The sequence below is a fragment of the Solea solea genome, chromosome 18, assembly GCF_958295425.1.
Source record: "Solea solea chromosome 18, fSolSol10.1, whole genome shotgun sequence".
In the NCBI taxonomy this organism is placed as follows: Eukaryota; Metazoa; Chordata; class Actinopteri; order Pleuronectiformes; family Soleidae; genus Solea; species Solea solea.
This window is the reverse complement of record NC_081151.1, coordinates 20,310,708-20,324,703: the sequence shown is the minus strand read 5'-3', so window position 1 is coordinate 20,324,703 and position 13,996 is coordinate 20,310,708. Positions and strand designations below refer to the sequence as shown.

Sequence of the window (13,996 nt, the reverse complement as noted above, 5' to 3'; positions counted from 1 at the left end):
ACAGAGAGTGTGTGGCTGCAATTTAAAAAGGTATATACTGTGTGAGAAATGTGGTATTTTTGCAGCAGTTTACTCATGTGACGACAGGGTTCATAAGTATGTCTTCCCCCTCAAAAAACAGCAGTTAATCTCTCTCTCCCCCTCTCTCCATCTTGAGCTTGTGGCTAATTTACTGGTTTGTTTGCACGGAGGCTCCTGTACTTCTGAATATGTAGCATTTATGGAATGGTGGTGCTTGCAGTCTGTCCATATGATGAGCTGTGCTTAACTGAAATAAACTGCTCCAGTGCTCATTATTATTATTTTATTTTATTTTATTTACCAGACCGTGTTTTCATGGGGAACAGGATTTGGCTCCCTGCCCGTCTCCATTCTTCTCTCTCTGGGAGTCGACTGGCCATTACGACTGTCAGTCATTTTCCAAACATAAAGAGGCTCATTTGAAAAGGCTGAATGCAAATCTCATATCTTACATGAAACAGTCTTGATTTATTTTCCCCCAGCTTTTCTTCCCCGAGTCTTCAGACAACCTCCCAACGCACTGACCGCACCCCCCCGCCCCCAACCCTTGCTTGATTCACGCCTTTCAACATCCAGTCAAAGGAATAGGGAAGTGGTTTGTGGATGGTTGCCACAGTCCTCCAGCACCCTACCCCTCCCTCCCTCCCTCACCACCCACACACCTACCTCTTTTCCTTTTCCCTCCAGTCAATATCTTCCCATAGCAGATGCCCAGCCTGGCTCAAAGATAGCAGTGATATTGAAAAAGAGAAAGTATTGGAAACTTCATTTATACTCGGCGCACACAACTGTCATCCGTCTTATTCTGGCGGAGCTGGATGACACGCCTTATTATCAGCAGCTCGTGTGTCTGTGTTTGTGGAGGCCAATTTCTTTTTTTAGGTGGCTGTCTGAAAGATGTAAAGGTGTGTATATGTCCCAGAATCTATTACTATACAAATACTGTGACTGAATAAACAGATCCAGACATTAAATGTGTCTGTCTGGCTGATGGGTGGGATACATCTAGGCTGCAAGTCCAGTTTCTTCGCCTTTGCTTGTAATCCTTACCCCGACTGGCACAGAATAGCCCCCTCCGTGTTATGACTGTGCTGGTTTGACGACATGTGCTAACACACTGCCATCGCAAGGAAGTTGTGGAGGACACACACACACCGCATCAGTGCCAGACAAGGCAGTGGGGGCCACCAGTGATGCAGCTGTGACCTTGCAAACAGAGGCCCGGAGTCGGAGCCAAAACCTCACCCTTCTTCCCCATGGTGATGGTGGTTACAGTGTGCCAGCAATGCCAGGTGCCCCTCCAGAAGTGTCGCTGCCAGCCCCGATGAGGCTGCTGGGGCTGTTTTACATTAGAATTGAGAGCACAGGAAAGACAATATTGACTAATTTTGGTTTGGTCGGTACTTTAGTGATTTGCAGATTTTCTGTAGACATCTGTTGACTCAACAATACTTGGCAAAACACCCGCGGCTCAAATTGTAAAGTTTGCATAATGAACATTCTGATTTAATATGCAGATGTCACAAACATCTATTTCCTCCCTGTTAAACCCATTTCTTTATGTTCACTCTTTATGTGTTTTAGACATTTATCCAAGTTTTGGTCTTGTTATTCTGCTTTTCAACACTTTTATCATCAGTTAACTTGTTTATTATGTGTATTTATTATTAGATTCAGTTAATTGACATAAAGCAGCAAAGAGGATATGTCTTTGTTTTTACTATCATAATTCTCAAAATAGGGAGAATTTACTAATTTACTAGAGCTGAAACAATTACTCGATTTATAAATGTATAGTCAAATATTTTGATAATTGATGAATTGGTTTGAAGTTTTGTGATTTTTCAGCTTCTTAAATGTGAATATTTTATGGTTTCTTTGCTCCATATAACAAAGAAATCATTAAAACAAAACAAGACATTCAAGAACATCATTATTTTCACATTTTAAAACCACCTAGCAATGTTTTTCAACATTTTCTGGACTAAACAATTACTTGAGTAATCTTGAAAGTAATACACAGATTAATCGATTATGAAAATAATCGTTAGCTGCAGCCCTATAATTTACTAATTGAGTAATTGTTGTAATTGACGTAATGCCAAAATATCAATCAACTTTATGTTGTTGGATAAGTTAAATTCCCTTTTTAAACGGGCCACTCGTGCATTGTCTTCAAGACAGTTTTACAGTAGCCGGATGATGTTCATTTGGAGCTCATATCCCACAGCTTCAGTCTTAAGATCTCCATAATCACCAAACCTCCCGCTGTGAAAAGATTATCAAAGAAGGCATGTAGCAAGTCGTCTCTCACCACACACTCCTTGAGGCTAGTAGCTGGAAAGTAATACAGTAATACATTGCTGAACATAATGAACTACCTCATCCCGTTGGTCAGTAAAACCTTAAAAATTAATTTAACAACAATAGTAAAGCAGCATAGTGTGCGGCGCCAGTGCCTGAGTGAGTGCACGCTTATGGTCCGCAAAACAAAGCTGTGTGATTGTTCATGTGAGTCATATTTTCTTAAATTGGAATGAAGTTAACTTGGATGTGAAGGGGGGGAAATTGCAGATATGGTTCACGTGGATCCACAGCTGCTCCATTTGTGGAGATTTTCTCCAGACAGGGAGGCAAACTTGGTCCCCAAGCTGCAATTGTGGTTTCAGGGATAATGCTCTGCAGACTCCCAGCTAATAATAAAAAAAAAGAAACTGGTTTCAGAAAAGTTTGCAGGATAGGGGATAGTGCTCACTGTTTATCTCATGATTTGTGCAGCATGCTAAGTGTCTTCTAACTTTGCTAGCTTGTCAGCACTTTGCGTAATGTTATAATTAGCTTTGGTTAAATGCAGTGTGAGAGCATGTGAAAGAGTAACCATGGAGACGTGTAAAGGTTGAATACACTTAGAGATCTTCAGGTCTCTTTTTTTTTTTTTTGCTCTGTTTTCAATTTCCTTTCCCACATTCTCCCACATGAAATGGAATAACCTTCGCCGCTTATATAACCTTCTGCATTTGATTACCATATTAACATCCTTAACAGCATGAAGCTAATTTGTGAGCTATGGATGTCTTTGGAGAAGGTCACATTAATGAAGTGTATACCAAGAACATGAATTCGGCTTCACTTATTAAACATTTTCTAATTGTTTATATTTGCATGATTAGAAATTTTAATAAGAAAAGAATGCTCTGGACTTAATGTGCGGCACCTGTGGTTCACGTCTTCTCTCTCAGTAGACCGTCCCTCTCCAATGTTCACTGCTGGTGTTTCTAATGATCTCCTCTGACACATGATATTTCACCTTGTTATGTTTCAGAGATGGTCGGACTGTAGAAGCGTGTTCTCTGCGGTGGTTCTAAAGCTGTCATCTGGCCAACAACCTGCAGGAGTACACTAAGGTAATGAAGGAAAAGTTACAAATTTACGTTTTTAAAAGAGACAATTTCATTCAGATAAAGTAGGACAGTGTTTACCCACAACTTTTTATATGGGACTCCACTTTTTAAAGATCTCTATTTCAACTCAGTTCACCGTATAAGTTGTGACTGGAGCAGATTTGTGCATAATATACAGCTTGTAGGAACCAAATATTAATGTGTGTTCTCTGGGTTTATTCCTCCTGAACACCAGGGGGCGTAATGGTAAAGGCTGAGGCTGGCCAGAAGAAATTTAAGTTCATGTCACTGATCACGGGTGCTGCTCATTTTGGGGAAGCAAACGGTTTTTGGATGTGCTCGCAAGACCTGTGTTGGATGTTTATGGTTTAAAGACTTTGTATGGAAAACTTATTGAAAGTAACGTAGCAACAGAGAGTGGACGGTATGCAGATAAATGCATTTTGAGATAAAGTATAAGAAAGTGTCAGTATCAGTTTCTCCTAGTTACACGTTTGAACAAACTACCAGTTAGCAATCAGTAGCGGCTGAAAATGGGACTTGGCTACTACATAGCTTTTGTCTATTTTAATGCCGTTTTTGTAACACCAGATATTTTTTATAGGCAAATATAAATCTCATATCTCATAATTTTAAACATATTTTGTTTAATAAGTCTCATAAGTGTCACTAAATTACCTCTTCCCGGGTGCAGCCACGGTAGCGGTTCTGTGCTAACATAGGCGTATGCTATCTTACATGTAACACAAAGTACACCTGACATAAGCTATGTAAGCCAATACATAAGTACTGTAGAGGCGACTGGACATTTTGAAGTTCTGACTTGGTGGAAAGTGGAGGACATCTTCTGTTGGTCATGCACCCAAAAGGTCTTGAGATAGACACTGCAATAGAGAGTAAGCATAAGCACAAACACTCACTCCATGGCTTGGACCTCTTCTGATTTCCTCTATGTCAGTCTGGTCAATCATCCTGTAAGGAATTTTTAACTTTGTTACTTATGTTTTTCCAGATATTATGGTAATTGGATGAAAGCTGTGTTGAATCATTCTTGTGTTCTTGGGAAGGTTTGTTGAGCTTCTTTCTGTTGTTGTTTGTTTTGCCATAATATGCTTCATTACTGCAGCTACTTCTCTCATATAATGAAATTAAATTAAAGGATTAGTTCCATAAATAGTATCCAAAAAGAAGCAAATAAGGGGAATCAATAACTTAATAAACATTGCTTAATCTTCATGATGTCAGAGTGGGGCTGCTGTTATACATTTGCTTAGCTAAATTGAATAAAGTTATATACTTAGGATTATATGTCTCTAAAATACTTTCTCTGTATTCTCTGTAAAATTTTACAGAAAGCAGTGTTCTGTAATCAGTCATAAATCACCTAAGTTGATTAAACAAGATTAAAAATGTCAGTGCACACTGACAGAGATGGTCAAATCAAATGTCCGTGAATTCTATCCAGTTGACAGGAAATGCAGACTAATTACAGAGTCTCCACTTAATGTTGTGGTAACGGGAAAAAGAAAGATTAGAAAATAATGTCCTTGTGTGTGTGTTGAATTTTTAAAAAGCTGGCGTCACACAAAGTAAGACGAGAGCGCGGGGTGAGAGCTAAGGAGTCAGAAGGGACAAGGGAAGAGGATGTCTTTTTAAAAACTAAACACATCTTCAAAAAGAAGCCCCACAATGTCTGGGTGAAGCCACCTGCACACAGAGGGCAGGCTGCCACTGTTTCAGTGGGCGCTGCGTGCACACCCCAGCGGGCTTTCAGATAGCGGCTAAAGAGCTTATTTCCCAAATCTCTTTATCCTTTCTAGAACTGTGAGACGTTGACAGAAAGTCAGTTAACTCTAGCCAGTGGCAGCTGCATGGGTTTTGCATAATTAATTATTTATACGGAGCCAGACATAGTAATTACCATCCAGATGAATATGATATTCTAATCAGGCAGGCTTTAATTTTAATTGCCCTCCAGCATCTAACTGTCAGTGCTGGCCTGGCTTGATAAAGTGGAGAGTCTCTAAACACCATTAGACATCTGCTCTGAGAGCATTGCCTCCACTACACACCATCCCCACCATCCCACCATAAAAATCAATACAGGACCAGGGTGTGTGTGCGTGTGTGTGTGTGTGTGTGTGCATGCATGTGATCTTTCTCATTTTTCCATGGAAAGCCATTTTTCGTCACTGACAAAACCAGAGCAGGGCTTGAAACGACGGAGTCCCCTCCCCGATGATTGATGAGGCCTTTAGGATTGTGTATTTCTTTCTTTTCTTTGTCATTGGTCTCAGCGTAACATATTGTTCAAAGGCGGGTTATCATTTTATTAGTTTTCTTCTCAATATACTTTATTGACTGGTTTACAAGACCCTGATATTCCGATGTAGTGTTATGATCAGTGTGATCATTAACATTAATGATTAGCGTATATGGCATAAAATCTATATTTTCATGGTGCTTCTGTGAGATTTTCCATTAATACTTGTGGCTCTCTAATGTTTAAGTTTTGGAAATCCTTCACATTTACTGGTGCTGCCCGGTACTCAGAGATCCCTTGACAGATCTTGGTGCAGCAGGCTCTATAATCCCAACAGCTGTTTTTTCTCCCCTGTACGTTTTCCAGCCACAATTCTAATAGAAAAATATTATCACACATTTCACAGAGGTCTTACAGTAAGCGCCTGTGCCAGCTGGAGGAATTGAATTGCACACTTTAATTGTAGATGCGTATAGTATGCGCTGAAATGTGAACACAGCACGATTATGTTCTATTTTTTTTCTAAAAAGGAATCTCTAGCTGTATATCACTGCCCAACTGTCGTCAAACCAAGCGACATGTATATATGCGCGCCGTCACTAAAAATGAGCGTCTTTATCCATGTGGTTTTTCTCATCCATGTTGTTTTATTGCGCAGTTTCGGTAATCTGTTATGGTAAGCAAACCGCTGGCGTACAGATACGTGCAGTACGTTAGCGTGTGGAACAGATGATCGGGGAAAATTGCTCTCGACCGGGATATGATTTTCCAATAGAGCGCATGCTACGAGTTAAGAGTTAAGCCTGCACCTGCAATATTACACACAGATGAACTGTGTGGAAATGAAAACACTTAAACTTCCCTGACACAATCTGGTACGGCAAGGCGACATATGGAATCCACAGTTATTATGGGTCTGCACCTCAAGTGAGAAGATGGATAGCTTCGCAGATGTGCCTGACAGACTGATAAACCCGGTGGCCCTACCAGTTTGGTGCATTCCCCCAGGAAAATGAGAGACATGTTAACTCATATTACATGCAATTACTTGACTTTTCCCCCCCTTGAATTCATTTCACTCAAAAAATTCGACTTTTAATTGTGTTCAACACTATAGAGTTAGTGTCTTTGAGTCCTTCAAAAACCCTTGGATTTCACTTAAACCTCCTATTGTTCCACATCATCATTGTGCATTCACAGAGTGGAGCAAAATTCCTTTATGCCGCTTGGCTCAAGTTCTTTTTTTTGATCTTCACACATTGCAACTGAGGTGAGAGAAAGTGAGGTCCTCAGATGTCTGTGGTTCCTCGTGCCCAAAGTTTGAATTTCATTAAAGACCCTCTCTGCTCCCTCGGCTACCAGGAACAAAGCACGAGCTGGACTCAATGGTAATCCTGCCTGCGAGGCGCAGGTGTCAAAGGTCACCCGTCACCAGCAGATGAATCCTGTGGTTGTGGTGGCAGAGGCTATGATGGTGAGGGGAGGGAGACAGAGGAGCGCTTTTTCCTCAGCTTATCCAGGGAGAATCTAATGAGGTGGATTGGAGGAGAGGGGAAGCCATGCTGCTGCTTCGGTGGAGACGAGAAGGAAATGTGCGGGAGAACTTCAATACAGGAGGCAGCAGCGAGGGCGATGTGGTGGAGCTGCGAGAGAACTCTAATTCGTAGCATGAAAAGGAAAGGCAGAGTGAGACATAAGGCACAATCAGAGGTTGCATTCTGTGGTGTTGCGTGAGAGCCACTCAGCGCCTGAGGACAAGCCCAAGGCTAATAAAGCTGAAAGTTGGTAGACGTTCTGACCTTGCTTTGGAAAGCAAAGCCCTAATAAGGACACACAGGGAAAAAAAAAGAAAAAACTTTGGTGTTTCTCTCCAGAGCAAATACTCTCTCTCCATCCCCATTTCATACGCTCTCCTCTCATTATTGCACAGAGAGGAAGAGGAACCTATAGGCAGCCTAATGAAGGGGACCGTTGGATCGGTTACATTAAAAGGAGGGATTAGACAGTGTCTGACATGGAAACTGACTTTGAACATGTTCGCAGTGCATGATTAGTAATAGACTGTGAAATTTCTAACTCAATTATAAGAGGCTTTCATAGTAATAGGATTTTAGAACGGCAGAGCCTCAGTGATTTTTGTTTCATTTGTCAAACACTGCTTTGGAGCGTGGTACGTGTGTTAAAAGGGGAAAAATGTATGTATTACGTTAAAGTGGTTTTATGACTTTTGTTCTGACTTGAGTGAAATCTCCCTTTTTATTCAGTGAAAGCACTGCAGAGTTTGTAGATACAGAGAGGCGTCTGAGTTTTAGCTTTGCCTGGTTTCATCAAGTTGTTCCGGTTTGATTAACTACCACTGTTTGTAAATATATGGGTAGTTACTGCAAGGGAATGCATGCTGTTTCTAAAAAGAGGCAATAGAGTTAATCCCAATTAAGGCTGCAGCTAACGACTATTTTCATGATCGATTAATCTGTTGATTATTGTCTCGATTATTCAAGTAATCGTTGAAAGATCTTGGTCGTTCTTCCTCAAACCTGGAAATGATGACATTTGCAAGTGTCTTTTTTTTTTGTCCACAAACCCAAAATGATTCAGTTTTCATGATTTCTCTGTTATGTAGAGCAAGGAAACCAGAGAATATTCACATGTAAGAAGCAAAAAAATCAGTCATATTCTTTAAAAATCATTTAAACCGCTGGCAGCGATAGTTATAATCGATTCAGCCTTAATCCCATTTCATAATTTATCTTAATTGCCTTAAAAGTAAATAAGTAGTATCTCTGCACATTATCTGACTGAAACTCAAAATACGAGAAAGCGGTGTCTACATTTAAAACATTTCCTGTAAAGGTTTATGTTAGAAAATAACAACAACAAATCAGTGCATATTACTTATTTATTTATAATAACTATGACCTGACTTCCTCCTGTTTTTACTTGATCCCTTTCACTCACATGGAGGAAATGTTCCATTGGTTCTTCGCAGCAGAATGCGGGTGATAAGGTTGACCAGCTGCATGGCCTAGAGCTGGCTGCACTAAGAAACTTTGGCGAGGAGTCAATGCGAGTGCTCCCGGGGTGTGTGTTTTCCTACTCGGGCTCAGTGAGTCAGAGCAGTTGTTGGACCCCTGGAGATAAAAACAACTTCCACCATGCCCTCATACTATAGATAATTTGTGCCATGATGTTTTTATAACGAGGCAAGGGATTAGGGTTTCATTCAGGCTTTCCTTCATGAATTCGAGATTAAGCACAAGCTCTGTCTGTACGACCAATTTTAAGCGGATATTTGGACCCGCCTGATGCATCTAAGGATATTCCCGAGTCCAATATTGAAGTGTTATCAGTGAAGACAGAGCTGGAGAGAGAAAGTGACCACTAGGCTGCTCATGCAAGTGAATCCAGTTGTATAGCCATTACATGTGTGTCAGAGTTTGTTTCTCCGAGACCTTTACCACAGCCTACTGAACATGCCAGAGCAAATCCCTGTGAATTGGCCCGGCGCTCCGACATTAATCTGAAGCAGGGGGTGACCATCCACAGTCTAAATTGAGCCCTCAGAGACCATTCACCCAGAGAGAGAGAGCGTTGTTAGAGAGCTAGAGGAACTGGGAAGGTACTGTTTGGTACTCGTAGTGCTGCAGATGAGATAAGGGCTATCAGCTGCCTGGCTCCACAGAGAGCAAGTGCTGCATTTTGATGGTAAGAGCAGCAGCAGCAGCAGCCGCAGCAACAGACACCCCCCGACAGGCATGGAAATCTGAATGCGAGCTCAGGCAGGCATCAAAAGCCATTTTGAGAGCCAATATAAGTTGAATGCCAATTGAAAATGCTCCAAAGATACATGGCACTGATGCATTTGTGCCAAAAACATACATTGAGAGATGGTTTGTTCTCTTTTGTTCCAATTCACCCAACGCGGAACGCCAAACTAGCGTCGATTAGCTGTACCTTAACAGTTAAAAACGCCGCTAATTTCTCCTCAGCAGTTAACATTATTGTTTCGACCCCAGTAACTTTCTTTATTTGCCGCTGTTGCTTTCAGGAGAACAAGCGATTGCTAATCATTCTCATTTGCATATGGAGATAAGTCTAATATGGTTCCTGGCTAATCCCCCTCCCTCTAAGTGCTGGATAACGGACCATTTTTAGCTTTTAATCCATTAATGAAATTTGTTTGCTCATTGACTTGAATCATCGCCATAATTATGGGGATGAATTTATCATTTCAAGCTATTTGAAAATGATGGGTATAGTAAGTGGCATTTGCATATATGAATTAATGACAGTGATGTGTCATTAATTGATATGATTTTTCACCGTCATTGCAGCGTGAGCCCCATCCTTGTGAGTGCTTAAGGTGAAAATTTCATCGACGCAGAGGTTGACTCGTGTCCTGTGCTCAAGTTTTTGTAATTTCCAAATGGAAAATTCATAGTAGAATTTTTTTTTTTTTTTTAGATTGTAACAATTTAAGTACTCATACTTTAAGTGATTTGCATAAAATGTAAAAGGGGCGAGCTGCCTCATAATTTATGTATATGGTGACCCATTACTCTGACGAGAACACATCTCGTGTGCTCACGCAGGGAGAGGCGAAGGTGCATTCATGGCTGTGCCCAGACCTTCAGCTGACATCCTTAAACGCAAGCAATTTTACTGGTCAGCACTTTGAAATCATTAAGCATTGTTTAGTGTCTAATGCACATATTAATTATGCATGCTGGTTAAGATGTATGTACCTTGCTTATTGCCCTTTAAATCACTTGGAGCGCACATATACAGTACATATATGTGTGTATATATATATATATATATATAAATATATATATATATAAATATATATATATATATATTCAGCTGTTATCATTGATAGCTCGTGACTTTACCGCGAGACCCTCCGCTGATTTGCAGATGCAACGCTTTGGAAACTCGCCGTGTTTGTTTGGTCCGGTACACCCCGCGTTCCCCCGTGTCTTGATTTAGACAGAGGAAGCACCCGCTTTGTGATTCAGACAGATCTTTTAGGCTCATGTTGTCAGTGGTGGATGCTGGAGGTTTGGGGGGCGGGGGGGCGGGGGGGCTGCCTCGCCAGTAGCTGTGGATCACAAACACTGGAGTAGTCATTGCACACAAACCACTGTCAGTTCTCATCACTCCCAGAGACCCCGAGGGCTGGACTGTGCATGTGAGTGAGGTGCTTACTTTGTGTTCCTCAGTCCTGATAGCCACCCTTGAGGCACCTTTCATCCGGAGATGTGCTCTCCGCTATTTTCATCCCCTCTATATGTGAGTGCTGGAACCATCAAGATGCACTAGATTGGAAAGCCTGAGAGTGGCATCAAATAAATCTAAGGTTCCACAAGCATCCCCCCCCCCCACCCCCCCACCTATTACAGAGCTTCACTGACCAGCCAGCACAGCATCTAGTTAATAAATAGTTTCCACTGTGATGACTCTGGGGGGAAAGAGGCAGGACAAACAAAACATCTCATCCTGCTCCACAGTCTGTGTTTAGATTTTTATGTCAAAACCACAGGGGGAGAGGAAAATACAGTTTTTACTGCATACCTGATGAGAACAAAATATGTGGCATGTTTTCTTTCTCTCCTCGTGGAGGTGGGCTGTGCTGCCTAAAGGTTATTATTTTCAGAGAATAATCAGTAGGATAGCACAGGACATGTTTACTAAAGCCACTCTCTGTTTACCAGAGCTGTGATTTAGTTTCTTTTCTTCCTTCATTCATCCACCGGGATGATAATGCCGCCGAATGATTAACATTCTGACGGAGGCGCTCTGTTCGAGTGGGACGAGTTCAGAATCCTTGAACCTGAAATTCAGAGCTATCAGGTGTTGCTAATGTGTTTCCAATTTCCCTCCCATCATCTTAATGCAAGCCGCCGAAAAACTGCATCAATATTTCAGCGAGCGGCGCTTTTTGCCACAATGCTGCCTGTGAGCATACAAGACAGCTTTCACATCTGATTATGACCCCTCATAGGCAGCGGCTGGCATATCTCTCCAACTCTTGCCCTTAAACATCGCTTAGGGCTACAGAGGCATTCATATGGCCCCAATCTCTCCATGTCAGAGTGGCAAGAGGGTAATCGCCGGTGACAGAACTGCCCATCTGAGTAGCTCTCTCCACTGTGTGTGTGTGTGCGCACGTATGCACCATCTATCTGAGAGGCCACGATGGCAGATGTGGATATTTTTCCATCTCCACAAAAGGCCTCGGGTCTGTTGCCTCTACTCCACCGCTGCTACCTCCTCCTCATCATAGTGTGACCCCCCCAACCCCCCGCCGCCATTCACCTGGGAGTGCGAGGAGCAATGATGAGCTTCTTGTCTCAAGGCCGCCTGCAGGGATTCTGGGATACGGTGACGGTGTCACGCAAAAACACCCAGGCTTCTGGGAGAATCAAGCCACTGACACACAGACAGACACACGGACAAAGCAGTGGCCCGGGCTCTTTGTTACTTGTGGGTGTGCATCTCTGCATTCGTGAGCCTTTTTGTATTGTGTGTGTTTGTAATCATGTCATATATGAAACCTGAATGACAGAGGTGGCCAGTGTCACAGGGGAGACCCTCTCATTCTTCCCTGCTTTTAGAAATCACACGGTGCGCACACGCACGCTGTCCCAACACACCGGCATACAGAAGCACCTCAAGGATAAGAATGTCCATTCACTCTCCTTTTATTCCACAGCAGAATCTGTTTTGGATTCATTTTGGAGCTCTCTTTTATTTATGGAAAAAAACCGTCTCTATTCTCAATCTGATAGTGGCATCGCTTTATATCCGAGCCCTGAACAAAGACCTTGTCTGCCTGTCTGAGGCTCATTTACTCTCACTTTGATTTTCCACGTGGACAATACGTCCAACCCCGAGAAAGTCTTCCTTTTAAAAAAATAAAATAAATAAATATATATATGGAAAGAGCTTTGAAAATACATTTCTCTTCGTTTTTTTCCCTTAAAAAAAGATTTATTCTTCAAGAGTCAAAGCACTGTAATGTCTTTACAGCCGTGAAACTATCGGCAGCATGTCTGTTAGTCCTGGTGATGCTGTAACTAAAAGGATGCGGTCGCTGCCTTTCCGAGTTCCTCCTCATCTGCATAACAATAGCAGGATACAATAAGCAAATTTATGACCATGTCTGACCGTTTTTTTAAACCATGAATTCAATACTATGTACAGAAAAGCGAGGAAGAAGAACAAGAGGAGGGGAGAAAAAAAAAAACAGATGTGGGAATGTAATGGTGGGGATGTGCTTCATTATTTTGCCGCTCACTTTATTTTTAGCTTGTATGACAACTGCCAGCTTTAGGTGAAATCCAAATTTTCAAACAGTGGGCTACCACATAGCCTCGGGCAAACATGCTTAAAAAAAAAAAAAAAAAAAAAAATCCCCCCCCTCATTCCGTCCACCTCATAAATAGTTAACATTCAAAACACTGAGACGGCGCTACAAACTTTCCCAATATTCATATGCTGCTTGTCACACTCCTGACACACAGATGAATGCAATATTAATCCCTCCCACTGCCCCTCCCCCCCCCCTGCTGCTGCCATGACTCCTATATTTTCCTCATTGGCCCTGGTCCAGCTGAGCTGTCACACCAAGGCCTCGTCCGTCGCCGTCAAGCCAGTGTGAAGCATTTGTGCGTGGCATCTGCCAAATGGCAATGGCCTGTCAGGCTCCTCTCGCTATCTGTCAGTGAGTAATTGGCACACACACTGTATGTACAGACACATGCAGGTGGCTGTCTCCATTTGGGGGTACCTTCCGTCCCCTACCTCAGGACCCCCAAGGGGCCAGTTTAAGCAGCAGCCTGCTCCGTGTATATTACGGGCAATATCCTGCACTCCTTACGCGGAGTTTATGTGCAAAAATAAAACATAATTGGCCGTCTGGAGTTGAGGCGTAATGGCATGCATGCGTTGGTTTTTAGGCGTCGAAAAGTTTCCCTGCCATGGAAAACGATGGTGCGATATTTTTTCCCCGTGTTTGTTTGTTTAACAGATGGCATTCGTTCTCTAGTCTTACTAACCCCACGTACCTCCTGCAGTATGTCAGACTTAAAATTCAGCAGCATATGTGGTGCAGCAGGGGTGTTAGTCACGGTGCACTAGCCAAATCCCAAACAGGTTGTAAATGCAGGTCTGACTTTCCAGTGCCTCTGTCTACATCCCCTTTGCCCTGCTAAAACTCGAGTTCCCAGTGTTCAAAGATTTGCTTGAGGCCGCCGCGAGAGCTTCTTACCTGTCAAACACGGGACAGAGTTAGTCACTATAACGCAGG

The 13,996-nt window shown here is 42.3% G+C and overlaps 1 long non-coding RNA gene across 1 annotated transcript in view; it reads left to right on the top strand.

Annotated features, from left to right (window-relative positions):
- The first annotated feature begins 3,341 nt into the window (after window positions 1-3,341).
- The window catches only part of LOC131445292 (uncharacterized), a 58,048-nt gene continuing 47,393 nt past the window's right edge, over window positions 3,342-13,996 (top strand). Inside the window, exon 1 of the long non-coding RNA XR_009233829.1 lies at window positions 3,342-3,425. This is a non-coding gene — a long non-coding RNA (uncharacterized LOC131445292). The remainder of the gene's footprint in view (window positions 3,426-13,996) is intronic.